This window comes from Cavia porcellus, unplaced genomic scaffold, assembly GCF_034190915.1.
Source record: "Cavia porcellus strain 051 isolate PalLab524CR breed Dunkin Hartley unplaced genomic scaffold, mCavPor4.1 scaffold_15, whole genome shotgun sequence".
NCBI lineage: Eukaryota > Metazoa > Chordata > Mammalia > Rodentia > Caviidae > Cavia > Cavia porcellus.
The window spans coordinates 28,851,396-28,866,878 of NW_026947498.1; positions in this window are offsets into that span (position 1 = coordinate 28,851,396).

Sequence of the window (15,483 nt, forward strand, 5' to 3'; positions counted from 1 at the left end):
ATAAGATTTAACAGAAAAAAACCTTTCATATACAAGTGGTCTTATTTTATAGTTTACAAACAGTAAGACCATACCTTTCCTAAATATTTGGACATCTTTAATGAAATAACTCAATATCCTTGTTTCGGAACTTAGTACCCCTTCCTAAAAAGTTTTGACTTCTCTTGTGGATACAGTTCTGAAAAGCATGCATGTTTGACTTTCTAATCTAGAACAATTTAGAAGCAGAAAATTAGAAAGGGCATGACCATATTGGCAGGCCATCAAAGAGCAGCAAGAAATGACAGCTGACAGTTTGACAGAGAGGGGCAAGTCAAAGGAACCATAAAATATACAGAATAATTGTAAAAAGTAAATACAACAACCTGACCCAAGAATTTAAAAGGCATAGTCACTTGAAGCAAATGTCACCTCAAATAATTACTTTATCATAGACTGCACAATTGGTATGCGCAATCATGACCCTGAATCATCAGAAAAACATTAAATTATGTACCCTCCTCCAATAAGGCAGGAAGTATTTTCAGAAAAAAATATTTAGCTATTTTTTAACAGCATCAATAATCCAGGTAGCCCAATTTGTAGAACATTTTATTCCTACCTTTGTTGGACTGTTGAGACCTAACTACATTAATAACAGAAAAAAGACACTTAAATAGCATTACCACATGCTGATTAATAGCTAAAGTAATAAAAAGCAAAATTGATTATTTATTTATAATCTTAAAATAAATACTAATAAAAAGCCTCTATGTTTATAATGCTTAATATTTCTTTGGACAGTAGAAAATTTAATTTCCACTCATTTTTTGTTTGGTGATTAATGTTGCTTCTAATATCCTAATACATGTCTTAGAATATTTTATTATGTAAACAGCAGAAGAAAAGACATATATAACTCCAACCAGAGACATGTGCTTGTTTAGGTAGTTAGATATCCAGAGGTAGGAAAACTTTGCTTCTCTCAGTATGGTGGTGGTGGTTTATTTTTCTGTGATTCCTAGACTGTGCCCTTCCAGGGATTCCAGTCCTTTCAGGACTGGCTCTAGCCATGGGTGCAAAACAGTACTTCCAGACTTTTTCTGTCCACACATCAAGATGTGTGACAGAGCAGAGAACTTCATTTTCATTCATTCTTTCTCGTAAAAGCCAACATCTCTTTTCTATTGTCCCCAGGAAAACTCCAAGGAGTTTTATTCTTACAAATTTCAGTTACACTAGTACTTGAGTTATGGTGTCCAATGAAGGACATTCAATGATTGGCTCAGGTCTGGGGCTCAGGTCTGGGGCATTAGTGAACTAATCACTGAGCTTGGAATGAGATTGCTGAGACAATCAAGCTCACCCCAGAGGTTATGAGTGGATGAGGACTTTGGAAGAATCAACACTCAAGAAAGCTCCACTGCTTATCATAAGGATGATAAGCAAAGAAATGCTAGCTGGCAAAACAAACAAACAAACAAACAAAACAAAACACTGACTTTGCATGAAGTTGAACATTTTATGTATAGAACTTCCTGTTTCCTTTGGGTTCTTTTTTTAGGACAACTTGCTTACATAAAAATGTAATTTAACAATTTAAACATTTTTGGTGACAGTGGAGTTCATTTGTATTATTGAAGCTAATAAGGAAATATTGTAATATATAAGGTACATGTATTATCTTGCTTTTCCAAGACAGTAATCTTTCCTTTTTCCAGGGAAAGTGTTTTCAAAGTGTTTTCAGGGAAGGTGAGTATAGCCTTACTTATTTGCTTGGTTTTGGGTTTGCTTTCTTTCTTAGTAAGAAGTTTAAACAGGATAAGTGTCTGACCCAAACTAAGCCAATTAGGGTTCCTTAGATCCCTGCCTAGAATGTGGGAGAGCCAGAGGAAGAACACTGGCCCTGGACAGACCTGCCTGCTTTACTAAGAGGGTTATTAAGAGTTTTGGGAGACCAGGTTGGGTGGTTGAAACCTGATTTCATTGCATCTTTAAAAATAGTATATGTCCATAGTTTCTGCTTGTGGAGAAAGTAAGTGTTCAAAAATAGAGCCAAAATCAAACAGCAACAAAGGAACAGAAAAAATAGGTGGGTCAAATGAATCCTAAGACATTTTAGCACCTGATTCTATGTGTGTTTGTGTTTTGTTTTGGTTGTTGTTTTGGCAATATTCTGGCCCTCTCTATTCATTTCTGTAACTAGCTTCCAGAAGAATATTTGTCCCTGATTATTTCTACAGACATCTGCTGCAAATTGCCATTTGCTTTTCCAAAGTGTACTAATTTATACACTACCTTTACATTCCATCATCAGTCAAGAAGTGATTTGTTACCTAAGTGATTATATAATGGGTACTTCTAAAATAAAGAACGTATCACAGAAAAGTAGTAGTTGTAATGGAAATCTATAGTGGAAGATATGTACCCTTTGTGTTCAGCCAAACAGGAATTTAAAAATCTATCTTTCCTACTTATTGTGTGACAGAATTTTTGGACAGATGACTGAGCACCATCATCTGTATTACAAAATGACCATGATAATACCTAGCCAGTGTCCAAGTAAAACATCAAAACATCAGAATTCAGCTAACATTTCTTTCTTTTTTCCTAAATGGTAGAAGTCTATTTTATTTCCAATATAAATACATTCATTTTGGAACTCATGTTACCCATTTCTTTGTACATAACCTAACTTTTTGAGTAAAAAATCTTAAATTCTGTATCAAATATAATGGCCAATAACTCCAAATTGTTAAACATTGTTGTAGCTTAATTTGAGTGAATAATTTATATCTATGCAATAAACATGCCTCTTATTTTTAAAATCTTTTAAGATTATTTATTCTCAGATAATAATAATAATTCTTGAAATACTGAATTGCTCTTTGAACGACATATGAACCTAACATTATTTGGTTGGTTTAAATGAAGAACAAGGAGAGCAAAATGTTTTGGCATTTCCAAAAAAGATATTCCACACTTTATATCCTTTTTGCTTCCGTTGGTGACATTTTGCTCTGAGAAAATTCTGCCTTTGGAAATTTAAGTGTGCACTTAGGAAAATGAAAAATGCCTGTGTGTTAAAATCAGTGGTTTTATGAGTTTTCTCATTGTGTTCAAAACTTATACAACAAGGCAAATTTCATTTTAATGAACTTTAGAGATTTAGTAAAATCTCTACTGTATGATTGATCAGAACTCCTATATTGATGGATAGTTATGTCTTGGTAGATTTTTCCAACTTAATTTGCAAGCTATCTAGGAAATATTCATTAGTAGATATTCTTATATTTTGAATTATTTTTAAGGGCTTAATGAATCTTTTCAGCCAGTTCACTTTAATTCAAAGAGAATATTTTATTGCTTAGCCTTAAATTTCAAATTTATATGTATGTGCACATCAGGAAAGTATCTTAATTATTTAAAGCTTTCCTTAACATATGCAGATATAAAACAATAGTTTTTTGAAGTTTGAAATATTTTCACACTAGAAGAAACCAGAAGAAATGGGTAAAAATAGAAACACTGCTGTTTTTCATTTTCTTACATGAGTTTGTCAGCTAAAGGTTATTTTTCAGGTCAAGAAAACTTGTAATGCTAATCCCTTCTGATGAGAGAACGAAGGAATCATGTTAGACTTTTGCTGCTCTAGGGGAAAAAATATCGCAATACTCAGGGTGATAGCGAAGTATGTACAAATGATATTATGTTAAATTTAAAGTTCCTTTATTATCAAATATGTGTAGCCCACACGTATGTACTATTTAACATTTATCTTCATTTTTATTTAATATTTACTTAATTTAACTTATGTAACATTTACTTAAACAGGGGAGCAAAGTTTTCAAGTCCTAAATCTCTTTGTAACTCTTGGACTGCAACACTTTTTCTGGAATCTTGTAGACACTGTTAATCTAGGAGAAAAGGCACATATATTGCATAAGGGTAGAGCAGAGGTGCATTAGTTATAAAAGGAGAAGTAAAAGGTATTAAGAGGGAATTAGAAGGAGGTAGAGTGTGAGAGCTGCTTTCTACATAGTAAGCAATTAGATTTAACCCTTCATATTTTACTGAAAAGAAACATGAATATATATAGAACTCACAGTTTATTAGTAATAGGTTTTAATGACATGGGACTCTGCATTTGTTTTCACCCACTGGGTAGAAATACTGAAAAGTAGATCTGAGGAACCAGTATGGTTAAAACTCTAGGTTATTCTCAGCGTATATCTAAATATGTAAAGGGAAGTGGTAGATGATGGCATATATTCAGGATTGTAAACTTGCTTTGTTGATACGAGGGGAGATTTGCAAGGCAGTTGAGGATATCAGCTGTTTAGGGAGCATTTTTGTGAAGAAATACACAGCTGGTGCTTCCTGAGGAAGTATGGACACCAGGAGGACTACCGATATGAGAGAGATGACAAGAATGGGAGATTGGGGTTTTACAACCAAATGCTGGATTTCAGATTTCAGATTTCCGATTTCAAAGGAGGACCTCAGCTAAGCTCCTTTGGTTTGATTATGGCATATAGAAGAAGCAAAGGCTTAGGAGTCAATACCGCAGACTTTTCTGAGTTGAACAGAAGACTGGAGAATGACAGCTGTCAGGAGAGATAAAATATGGCATGAAACTCAAAGAAGGAAATTTGTACATAAATAACTGAGTAAGTGTTGGAAACTGAAATACTTTATAGCACAAAGAAAATGAATCCACTCCTGTTCTGCGGTCACCAGGGGCTTCCTGTACAATGTAAGGGGATGTGCGTTCCTATGTCTGAGAGCAGTGTCAGGCAAGGCCATTTCCCTGTTATTTGCTGGCCTCCTACACACTAGCTTGACACTGATACATTGCCTTTTAATGAATAAATTCATTGAACGTCAAGGTAGCAGAGCTAAGAAAACACGCTGAGCATTTTATTACTCATTAGAGATATTTGGTCATTTGTAAGGCTGGCATATTGCTGACTGTGTTTTCACTTCCATTTTCTGTAGCTAAATGGTATGCCTTGAGCACGTCTTCCTTTGAAGTGTCTTGTATTTATACTTTCCTTTCCATCCTTTTTCCTTTCTCAGCATTAGTTCATTGTGGAAATATCTCCAATTCTCACATTTACTCACTTTCAATCATATTAATGTATTAATACGATTAATCTTTGCAGAAAAATGATGTAATTTTCTAATTCCATCACTCCAAAACCTGCACAGTATTTATTCCCCGTGGGACTCCTCGTACAGGTCTGAGAAGCACTGATAAATCTGTGTCGTTAGCCTCTGTCCCTGACCACAACACCCCACCACACCTGGCCTCCTCTGCATGTCTGACGGGCTCTCTGAAGCCTGGCATACAATGTCCATTCCTGCATTTGTATCTTTATGCTGCTTCACCTGATTTAGTTGATAATTAATTTTACCTTCTGTGAATCTATATTCTGCCACATTTTGCAACGAAAAAATAATTGTGCCAGAAAAATAGCCATGACCTCCACCTCCTTTAAATTTTATACTTATTACCATTTGCTTCCTTTGTCTTTAACAATAGATTTCTAAGTATAAGGGAGAAAAGACCATTTGATATACTTACTCCTCACTGTCATTCTGCTTAAGAACACAATGGTGATAATGCTGTAATAGTTGTCACTGTACTGTACCCTTGGTGTGCCATTAAAACACAACATTTATTGAATGATTGATTTGATGCATTTCAAGTATATCATCAAAAATGGACTTTGTATTTCTTGTACTGCTCAATTTTTCAATGTTCTGCTTTTATGGAGTACAGATATATGCCAAAATCATCTCATTATAAGCTATCACTAAAATTATCAAGGCCAGAGCACAAATGAACTGTGATTACAGGTGGCTGTCAACTTGAAGATGGCAAATTTTGACTTGTTTGTAAGTCTCCATTAAAAAGACTTTGGTGACCTCAGCCGTAAGCCTTTAGAAAGTCAATTTCTAGTTTTATGACCTAGTAAGGCCAGACACTGGTCTACTAAATTCTGTGACAGAAAGTAATATTCAGAATCATCTGAAGGTCAATCATGAGGGAAAACTAAAACTGTAGCTCAATAAAAGAAATAAAAAAGAATAATTTCCAAAGTGATGCATAACACACCATTTCGTTGCAGTTAATTCTATTTTCCACCTCTTTACTCTAAGACAGTCCAAACATAAGAAATTCTAATTCTTTTCATACCCTGGAAAATAGCTTTATGAAGAATTAAGTGTGAAAGTGACTTAGGTTCCGAAGTAATGAAATTATTCCTATCCCTCAAACTTGTATTGTAGAAAATGTGGACAAACTCAATTTCTACAGTCAGGGAAGGAAAATCAGGCTGCATGTTTTAGGGTAGAAGCCAGTCCTGTTGAAGGTTTATATGGCTTTTGTCCTGATTGTTACTATTGCTTTCCTTAATTGTCTTCAGTAAGTTGAAGTCACCGACATACTTGATTCCCAAACTGCAAAATAAATAGGTAAATCTAATCTCTCTTTTACTGTAAGCTTCAACATAACAAAAACTATATTATAATTTCAACATGTTGGATTCAGTGAACTGTATTGTATGAACCTTATATAAAATTAGAAGACAAAATATTGAGGAATAAATGATATACTCTGTATAAATGGGATAAATTGTTCACATAAAAATTAACAGAATATTCTGTCTATAACCATTCTATACAGTGCAGTGTGTAATGAAAAAAAAAAAACTAGCCATGGAATACAAAGAATTGAGCTTTAGGGTTGTATAGTAGCGTGGTTAGGGATATAATGTGTTGGGGAAATATTTATAACATTGAAACAATTTTAAAGGTCGTAACTGGCAAATGCCACATACTGAGATCAAGGGCAGAGAATGTGGGAATCAAGAGATAAAATTCACTGCATTGTATTAAAAACTTCATTTATACTTAATGTCCTAGATGCCTTTCCTACCTTATCTCCTTTAAGGAAATTTAAAGTGGGCTTGGAGGAAGTGGAGTTTTAGCTCAGAAGGAGGGCTTAAAATCCGAGATCTGCAAAGGAAATAACGAGCAGAAAGGGAATAGGCAGAGCAAAGAGAAGTTCTGAAATTAGGGAAATGTGGAATTAATTGGAAAGAGAATGTTAAAATTTAAATACTACTGGTTCATCACTGTAGTCAAACAATGGCCTTCCTGAGGTTTCTTTACCAGCTCATTAGCTGTATCATCTAAATATATTCTTTGAGAATTAGAGAAAAAGTCACACAGCAAGTACCCTTTCCTTGTAGCCTTACTCAACACGAAACCAGCAACTGCCACTTTTAGCCACACTTTTGATAGCTTATGAATTGCTGTAGAGCCCGGTAGTCAGGTCAGAGCGACACTTAAGCATATGTGTTTCATTTACCTATTTCTCAAATTTCTTGTCTTTCCTTCATTTAAGCCATTTCTTCTTTTTTTCAAGGTTCTGGGCTGGCTGTGTCAGTACATCCTTCTTTTCTTCCTTCCACTGCTACTCTACGATGGTTAGAATTCTCCACCCATAAGCCAAGATCCTATTCTGGAAACTGAGAATAGTAAATAGAAATGTTATGGTTATAACAATTTCAGCAACCATATTCAACCCTTAGATTGACTGTCACTTTATGCTTTTCTTGGACATATTAAGTTTTTAGTTATTAATTTTAATATTGGATTGTTATATAAAATTAATTTGGTCAGTATCCAGTTTAGGACTATAATTTTATATTTAAAAAACAAATTTCTCTATTAACTCAAAAGTTAAACCAAGTTAAATTTCTTCTTTCAGTCTAACATTTTTTACCAGGTGGGTTCCAAAAGAGGAGTTGCTGTTTATTTTGTAGAACCTAAGTGGAGCCATGCTAAATGTACAAAATTAGCAGGTGTGACCAACTTGTAACCAGTTCATAGTTTATCAGGAGTCATCTGTCCATATGGAAGTAATTATGTAAAAGGAAAAATACTTGCAAAGGCACCAAGTTATCAGATTTAGGTTTTACTTTCTTTTTCTTTAGACCAGGTTTGTAGTAACGAATAGCGATACTCATTTTGGTGAATTAGTGCATGCATATAACGTATCCTGATGATTTTTAATTCCTTTTCACCCTTTCAATTTTCTCCTCCTTAGCCATGATACCTTCTCCATCTCCACATTCTTTCTCTTCATTTCTCTTTCCTCTTCTCTCACTCTCTCTTCTTTCTCCTCCTTTTCCCCCTCCTCTCCCTCTCCTCCTCCCTTTTCTCCCCTTTTCTCCTTTCTTCTCTTTATCTTCCTCTTCTTCCCCTTCCCTCCCTCATTCTGAAAATCAATTTGATAGAAAATATAAAAAACTAAATTCTACTGAATAATGTTGTCAGAAATGAGTCCAAGAAACTCTTCCGTCTATTAAAGCTAAAGATCCCACAGGCTGACATAGTTCTCTGAAAGAGATAAACACAAATAGAGCTAAAGAAGTACTCAAGAGTCATATGAATTATTTGAAATTTAAAGGTAAAATATTTGGCACTGGTGATCCATGTATTGGACTCTTGTCATGGAAAATTTGGGGGTTGGTGAAACAAAAAATTGCCTTCTACTCAAAGTAGTATGGAAATAGCTATAGAAGTAGCTATAGAAATCAACATGGTGATTCCTTAAAAACAAAAAGAAATTCCATTTTACCCTATTATTGTCCTTCTAGATACCTTCTCCAAAGAGTTAAAAACATCATATTACAGCAACAGATATATATCTATGTTTACAGCAGGACATTCCATAAGAGTTACATCCCTAGAAGCAGCTTATCACCCATCAACAGATATATAAAGAAATTGCTGGAGAAATTGCAATGGAGGTATTATTCTGCTGTAAAGAAGAATATACTTGAGTCATTTGTAGGAAAATAGATGCACCTTTAGATTACATGTTGAGTGAAATAAATGAGAAACAGAAGCTTAAACATCACAGTTTCTCTTACACGAGAAATATAAATAAAGATTAAAATAGTTACATAATAGGAAATAGGCAGATAGTTCTTTCTCAAGTGAGAAGAGGATCAAGAAATGGAGGGAGGAGAATAGAAGGGAAAGGGGGTGAAACCCAAAAAGAATTAAGATATGCTCTGCATATGCACCAACTCCCCACAAGGAATGTAAACAATGTATATTACAAACTATACTAATAACAAATAAAAATTCAAAAGAAAGAAATATGAACATTTCTTTCTTGTATATCTATTCTCAGTAGTTGAACACTGAGAATATTAAAAATATAAAAACTCAGTTTTCCATAGTTCAGTCCTTGTGTTTTAACTTATGAGATCTGGTAGTGCAACCAACAATTTTTAAATATGTTTTATCAACACCTATAATGAGCCCCATAAACCATTCTTAGACTTTCATAGATTCTCAACTTGACACTCACTGTCTTTCAATGGAGTGATTCCATTCCTTTTTGAGGTCAAGATAGATGCTACTAAAGATCCCACCAGATACCCGGCTCTTCCCCTTAAAAATCTTGTCTCCTATTCTTTCTTTTCTATCCAAAAGAAGAGCTTTTACTCATATAGAAGTCATATTAAATCTATCAATTCCAAACTTCCCCATCTCTTTTGAACTTGAATTTTCAATTCTTGCCTATAATCTCTACTAACCTAACTTCTCCTATGAAAAGGAATTAATGATTTTTCTCACTGTATTTTATACACTCTTTTCATTAGTAAATCTCAAAAGTCGAGTCCACTGTCCACCAATTCTCAAATCTTTATTATCTTCTTTTCTTACCTGCCAACATTTTATCAATTACAGACTCACCACTGATTTTCTAAATGGGAAATCAGGTGGTTTTTTACTTATAACTTATATTTTATCATATTTCTTAACATTGCCTGTCTTTGATTATAGTTTACCTTGATTTGTTCTACCTTTTTGATTTTACAGGTTTCTCTGTCTTTTATGTGATGATCTATAGTTCTCAAGGATTATTAATTCCACACATCAAATCCATGAGAGCTCTTGAGAGGCTGAGTTCAGCAACTTTATATATGTTATTTGCCACCTATTCCTATTTGCAGATGAAAAGTTGATATTTGTGATTCCTAAATCTCCTAGGATAGAGATTGGAATTTTAACAGTCTGGACATTTTCAAATGCATTATGCTTATGCACCTAAAATTCAAGAGGTCACATTTTTTTCTCCTTACTTTTCCTCAGTTTCTCTACCATTTGCTTTAATATGTTGATATTGTATTTTCCATATTTATGTTTTTAAAATTGACATTAATTTTATTCTTCTCTCAACTCTCTGTATACCAGATAGAGAAGCCTAATCACTAAATCACGTAGTCCTCTCTTCGGACGTTTCCTATGTGCACAGTTTTAGCTATGTAATACCAGTTCCAAAGAACTCTTTTCAAATTTCAGCAATGAAAAATGCTAAATGATAATGCTGAAATAGTGATTCAAGTAAAACACAAATGATATTATGGAAAAACAGCTGACTACAGGGATACTACTGATGCACACACATTGGAGAGAACCTGGTTGTGTGGGTTGAATTTTCACTAGTCTACTCAAGTAAGCTTTGTGAATAAATTAAGGAAGGTGTTATAATGAAAAGGATGATGTTGTGCCAGAGGAGAGATGTTGCACCTATCTGCAAAGAATTTCACATTAAGAGAATTTTCAGACACAATTCCATGGCACTAAAAGTTTGAAGTCTAAAATGTTGGAAGCTAGTGAATGGCTATGCAACTCAAAAAGTTATATAAAAGATATTGTCTCCATACAGTATGTTATATGATGAGAATCCAAGTGCTGTTCAAGTGAACTTCCACATACTTTTTCTTTGTATGTTTTATTTTAAAAATGGGTTGTCAGCTCCTGATGTTTTAAATTAATGTACTGTGCACACATACTAGTTTTTCTTCTTTTCCTTATACTAGTGTAACTAAAAAATAGTTTTGTTATTTTTCTTTTTCATATATTAGTAAAACAAAACAAGAGGGTCACTAATAATTTATGATAATTTTTAAGGGCTGTGAAATGATTATAATTTTTCTTGATTATTAAAATTGGTTTGCATGCTTTTAGCTTGCACAGATATTTTTTTGCTTCTTCATTACTTTGCAAAGTGAAGAACGGATGCAGTATCAATTCAGTTTCTGTAAACTTTCACCTGTATCTTGTGCAGAATATTGCGTGTTCTTCTTCAGCAACTACCTTATACTGCTTAGTGTAAGGCCAGCAGCAGATGGCAAAAGGGAAGTTTTGCCAGTGGCTTTCAAGCATCCTCCTGAGAATTACCCACTTCATTGCCATGGGCAGCTGTGATAATCACCAGCAGCTTCCAGCGAGGTCCGTGCTTTCTCCTGAGAATCACTGACTGGCGTTGCAGTGAGCTAAGTTTATTAGTAATGACTTTTTTGTAATTCTGGCATTTCTGAAAGCCAGAAGTAACTTTCTGACCTTTCTTCACCAGCCCTTCCGACATGTGTCTCTAGGTCACAATGATTGATCACCTTGTGCTTACATTATGTCTAGCAATGTCGGTTTTCATAACTGGCCCTGCCTGGCAGAATGTTTGGCACAGAAGTATTTGTAAGGAAAGGACCACCTACAGACAAAACTAACCTTGGTTCTTTCACCTAGTGGGAGCTGAAGGCCTTCATGTCTTTAGTGGGAAATAAAACTGCTTCCCACACTCATCAACATTTACTTACTGTATCACTTGTACCTATCTGCATATAATGCCCAATGGGAGCGCGTACAGCATCCTCATTTCTCTTGGAAAAGAATGACAAAAAAGTGATAAGCACCGGGCTGTGCAGGATGAGGCCTACACTGAAATTGCATGAAATGCTCAGGGTTTTAGCTCTCAGCTTGAGGCATGATGAGAAAACTAGAATGCTAATAACTGGATTGAAAGAATATTTTATTTTTTTATAGACTGAAAACCGAAGTATCAAAAAGCTAGACCCAAAGTTTGAGGCTACAGAGGTTGCATAATTACAAGGTAAATTAAATGTCTGGTCTCAAGAGTTCCCTTTAGTAAAATGTAGGGCACTGACTCTGTGTGTGTGTGTGTGTGTGTGTGTGTGTGTGTGTGTGTGTGTGTGTAAGTCAGGATGTAATTAGAAAAAAAAATTATATTCTGAGCATTTTTAACACAGAGAATTAAAGGCAGAGATGTGTTTACACTACTGCTGAAAGAGACATAGAACTTCATGGGGTGACTGATACACATTCATGTAGTTCTGTTGATTCTGCTCTGGCCTAAGGCTCTCACTGCTCTGGAGAAGCAAATGAAGTAGGTTTTATAACCAGTGGTCCAATCTCCAACACTGTCCCTTTTGAAGTGTATTGCAGATTATCTGGAAGCTCAGTTAAAATACATCTGTAACCTAATGGAGGAAATCGACTAATGTTCTCCAGAAGGAGTCAAATCCTAGTTCATAGTGGACAAAATTCTCTTTTGAGTCAAATATTTTCCATAAATTCAATAAAACAAGTTTTATGTAAACTAAAAGATTTCTAACGTTGCTAATTTTGGAATAGTTTTCAAACGTGTGCTACCTAGATTAACGGACAGATCAAAGCAGAGCTGTTCTGAAAGTACTCTCTCAGTGCCAAGATCCTTTCCTGAATTGGCTTCCCTAAACTCAGCTTCTGCACTGCCCATCATGTAATTCTCATAGCAGTTTTTGAAAAATCACTGCCTTAGGAGAATTTAAGGTTCATTCTGCACTAAAGATTATGTTTCTCTTACTTGTAAATAATTTGTGATGGTTCTAGAGTTTATAAGAAACAGAAAGATGATAATCTGGTTATAGCATGATTCCACCCTATGCCTTTTCTCTTTTTCATAGACTCTGTAGTTTAGTATCTATGGATCACTAGTTCTAGTTGGGTGAATTACAGTGTATTTAGCGCACATTCAACCCAATTTGCTACTTCAAATATACCAGTTTGTTTTCTTTCTGTATGCATATGGCCCTATTTACCTATTTATGTGGATATTAGGTACTCAAGGCCTATTTGATTTCTTCATAAATTGGAGTCATTTAGTTTGCCTGATAAGTAAATCACACAGGATTAGATTGAACATAACAAACAGCTGTAAATATATTAGTAAATATAAAATAAATTATTTTACTTTTGTATAAAATAAATCCAGAGCAAAGGTTTTATAGTCATGATTGGTTTAATGTCAGAAGTCTAACATTTAGTTGTTTCTATCTGCCATCAATCATGTAAAGTTGTCTCATAGCTAAGATCGACACAAATATCTAGGCATTTAATCCATATGCAAGATAAGGAAGAGGAAGAGTTTTGTTCGTTTCTCTGTTTGTTTGACTTTTATCAATAAACACACCCAGTTCTCTGTTATTCCTTTTAAGGAGCTATCCTGGAAGTTCTACCAAACTTCCTTCCTTGGTTAGAATTTATCCAGATGGCTGTAAACATGTTTTGGACACCTGAATAACAGTTTATTATTGTGGGAGATAGATGAACGGGCATTGAATACATAATTTGTAGGCTGCCAGAGTAACAAATCTATTTGCTTCTCTGCAACTACAGTCAGCCAGTGGTTAAGTTATGAAATTCCACACGTATTTCCCTTGTAAAATTCCTAGCACTTCACAAGGGTCTTAATACGTAAAGGAATGATGATGAATGAAAAGCAATACTATTTTGAACTGACCCTTGGCCTGCTACCCAGAATGCTAAGAAGGGGCCCACGTTTTACTAGTAATAGTATTGTGAGAAATAATAGGGATGACTGTTCAAAGGAGAGGAGATGTTTTTGCTTTGGAAATGCTCCCTCAAAACAAAGCTAAAATTGAATATTACTAACTTTATTTCTGTGACTAACTTCCATGTTTACATATGTCTAACTTTTAGTTTAAAAGATTGAGTTTGCCTCAACTTATATATATACATATTATATTTGAACTTCTAATATATAATAAATCTTTAATGATATAAGTGTATACAAGAAGTCTAATAAAGCAATTGCAAGCATTTATTGGGTTTGTCACATATGGAAAAGTCATCAGTTTTTGAAGGATTTTATGAATTATAATGAGTTTTAACATCCTGTTTTCACAATATTGGACAAAAAATAATGAAATATCAAGCAAAACTTCTTTACTTCTCATTAACCCTAAGTTAGTCATAACTTAGCGCAACCAGTCATAAAATACAGAAACACATAGCTGCCAGCTGTGCCATGACTGCAACAAAAGTCATAATTTAAAAATGTTATCTCTTTGCTTTCTCTCTCTCTTTCTCTCTCTCTCTCTCTTACTGCCTCTCTGTCATTTATTTCTTTGGTCTATAAAATATTTACATAGTTCATAAACATGCACGTACTATAGTAACATATAAAATGAAATTCCAAATGTATAGGTAACAGTTATACAGTAAATGAAAAGTAGGCTCAGGAAAATCAGATTAATTCAGCAGTTAGATAACGAAATAAAGTATATATCATAATATTGTACTTTTCGGACTCTGGAGAACATGGCGGACAGACAACAGCAACTACTGAACGCTCTCTAAAGGCTCGGCTCAGAGGCCAGGAATGATGCGGACTAAGGAGATACGAACCAGTAGAGATATGCTCTGCTGACTCAGGAACAAACTGGGCTGAGAGAATCCAACTTGGAATACAGTCCTGGCGCTAAAATAGGAACAGAAAAATCTCGGTGTGGAGGCTCGACTCCGCGCCATTGGAAACCGCGGTTTGGATTTCCTGCCGCGCGGCGGCCGGCCACCTCCACAGCGGCTCAGCAAGGAGAGATGCGACCCCCAAGCTCTGGGAACGGGCGTCTGGGAACGGAGTCGGAAACGCAACGGACAGGAAGGAAGGCTGACTGGTGGCGAGGTGAGCGAGGAACTGACTCCCTACCGCAGTCTGACTCCAGCGGAGGATTTTCTGGGCGCGGGCAGTCCTGTAAGAGCAGGGCGCGGCGGCAACTGCAGCCGCACGGTTCCCTCTCGGACGGGATTGGTGAAAGGTGCCTGGCCGGAGGGACGCTGCTCGCGGACCCCCTAGGCTGGCCTAGCCCAGATCCCAGAGCCTGACGGTGGCCCGGAGGAGCGACCGACTTCCGCGTAGGCTGCCTCCTCCGCAACTCCCTGGGGCGCAGCAGTGAGCTGGAACAACTAGCCAGTGCAATTCGATCAAGCTGTAGCTGACAGGCAGGGAAGCCGGGCCTCCTGTGTAAGATTACATTTCATAAGGAACAGAAAATATGGGGAAGGGAAGCAACAAAAAAGGCTCCTCGACCACCAATCCTGAGAATCAGGCAATAGTGGACACTGTACCAATATACATTAAGCGCCATTTAGAGAGCCTCATAGACCAATTCAGGAATGAAGTTATCAATGACCTGAAGCTAGAAGTATGCAGAATAGTTAGAGAAATGCTAAGCACCACCCAGGAAAAAGCAGATGGTGGAGTGGAAGAACAGAAAAAGAGGGGAGAATTGCTTGATGGAGAAAATAGAGAAAGCATTGAGTATGTGAAGC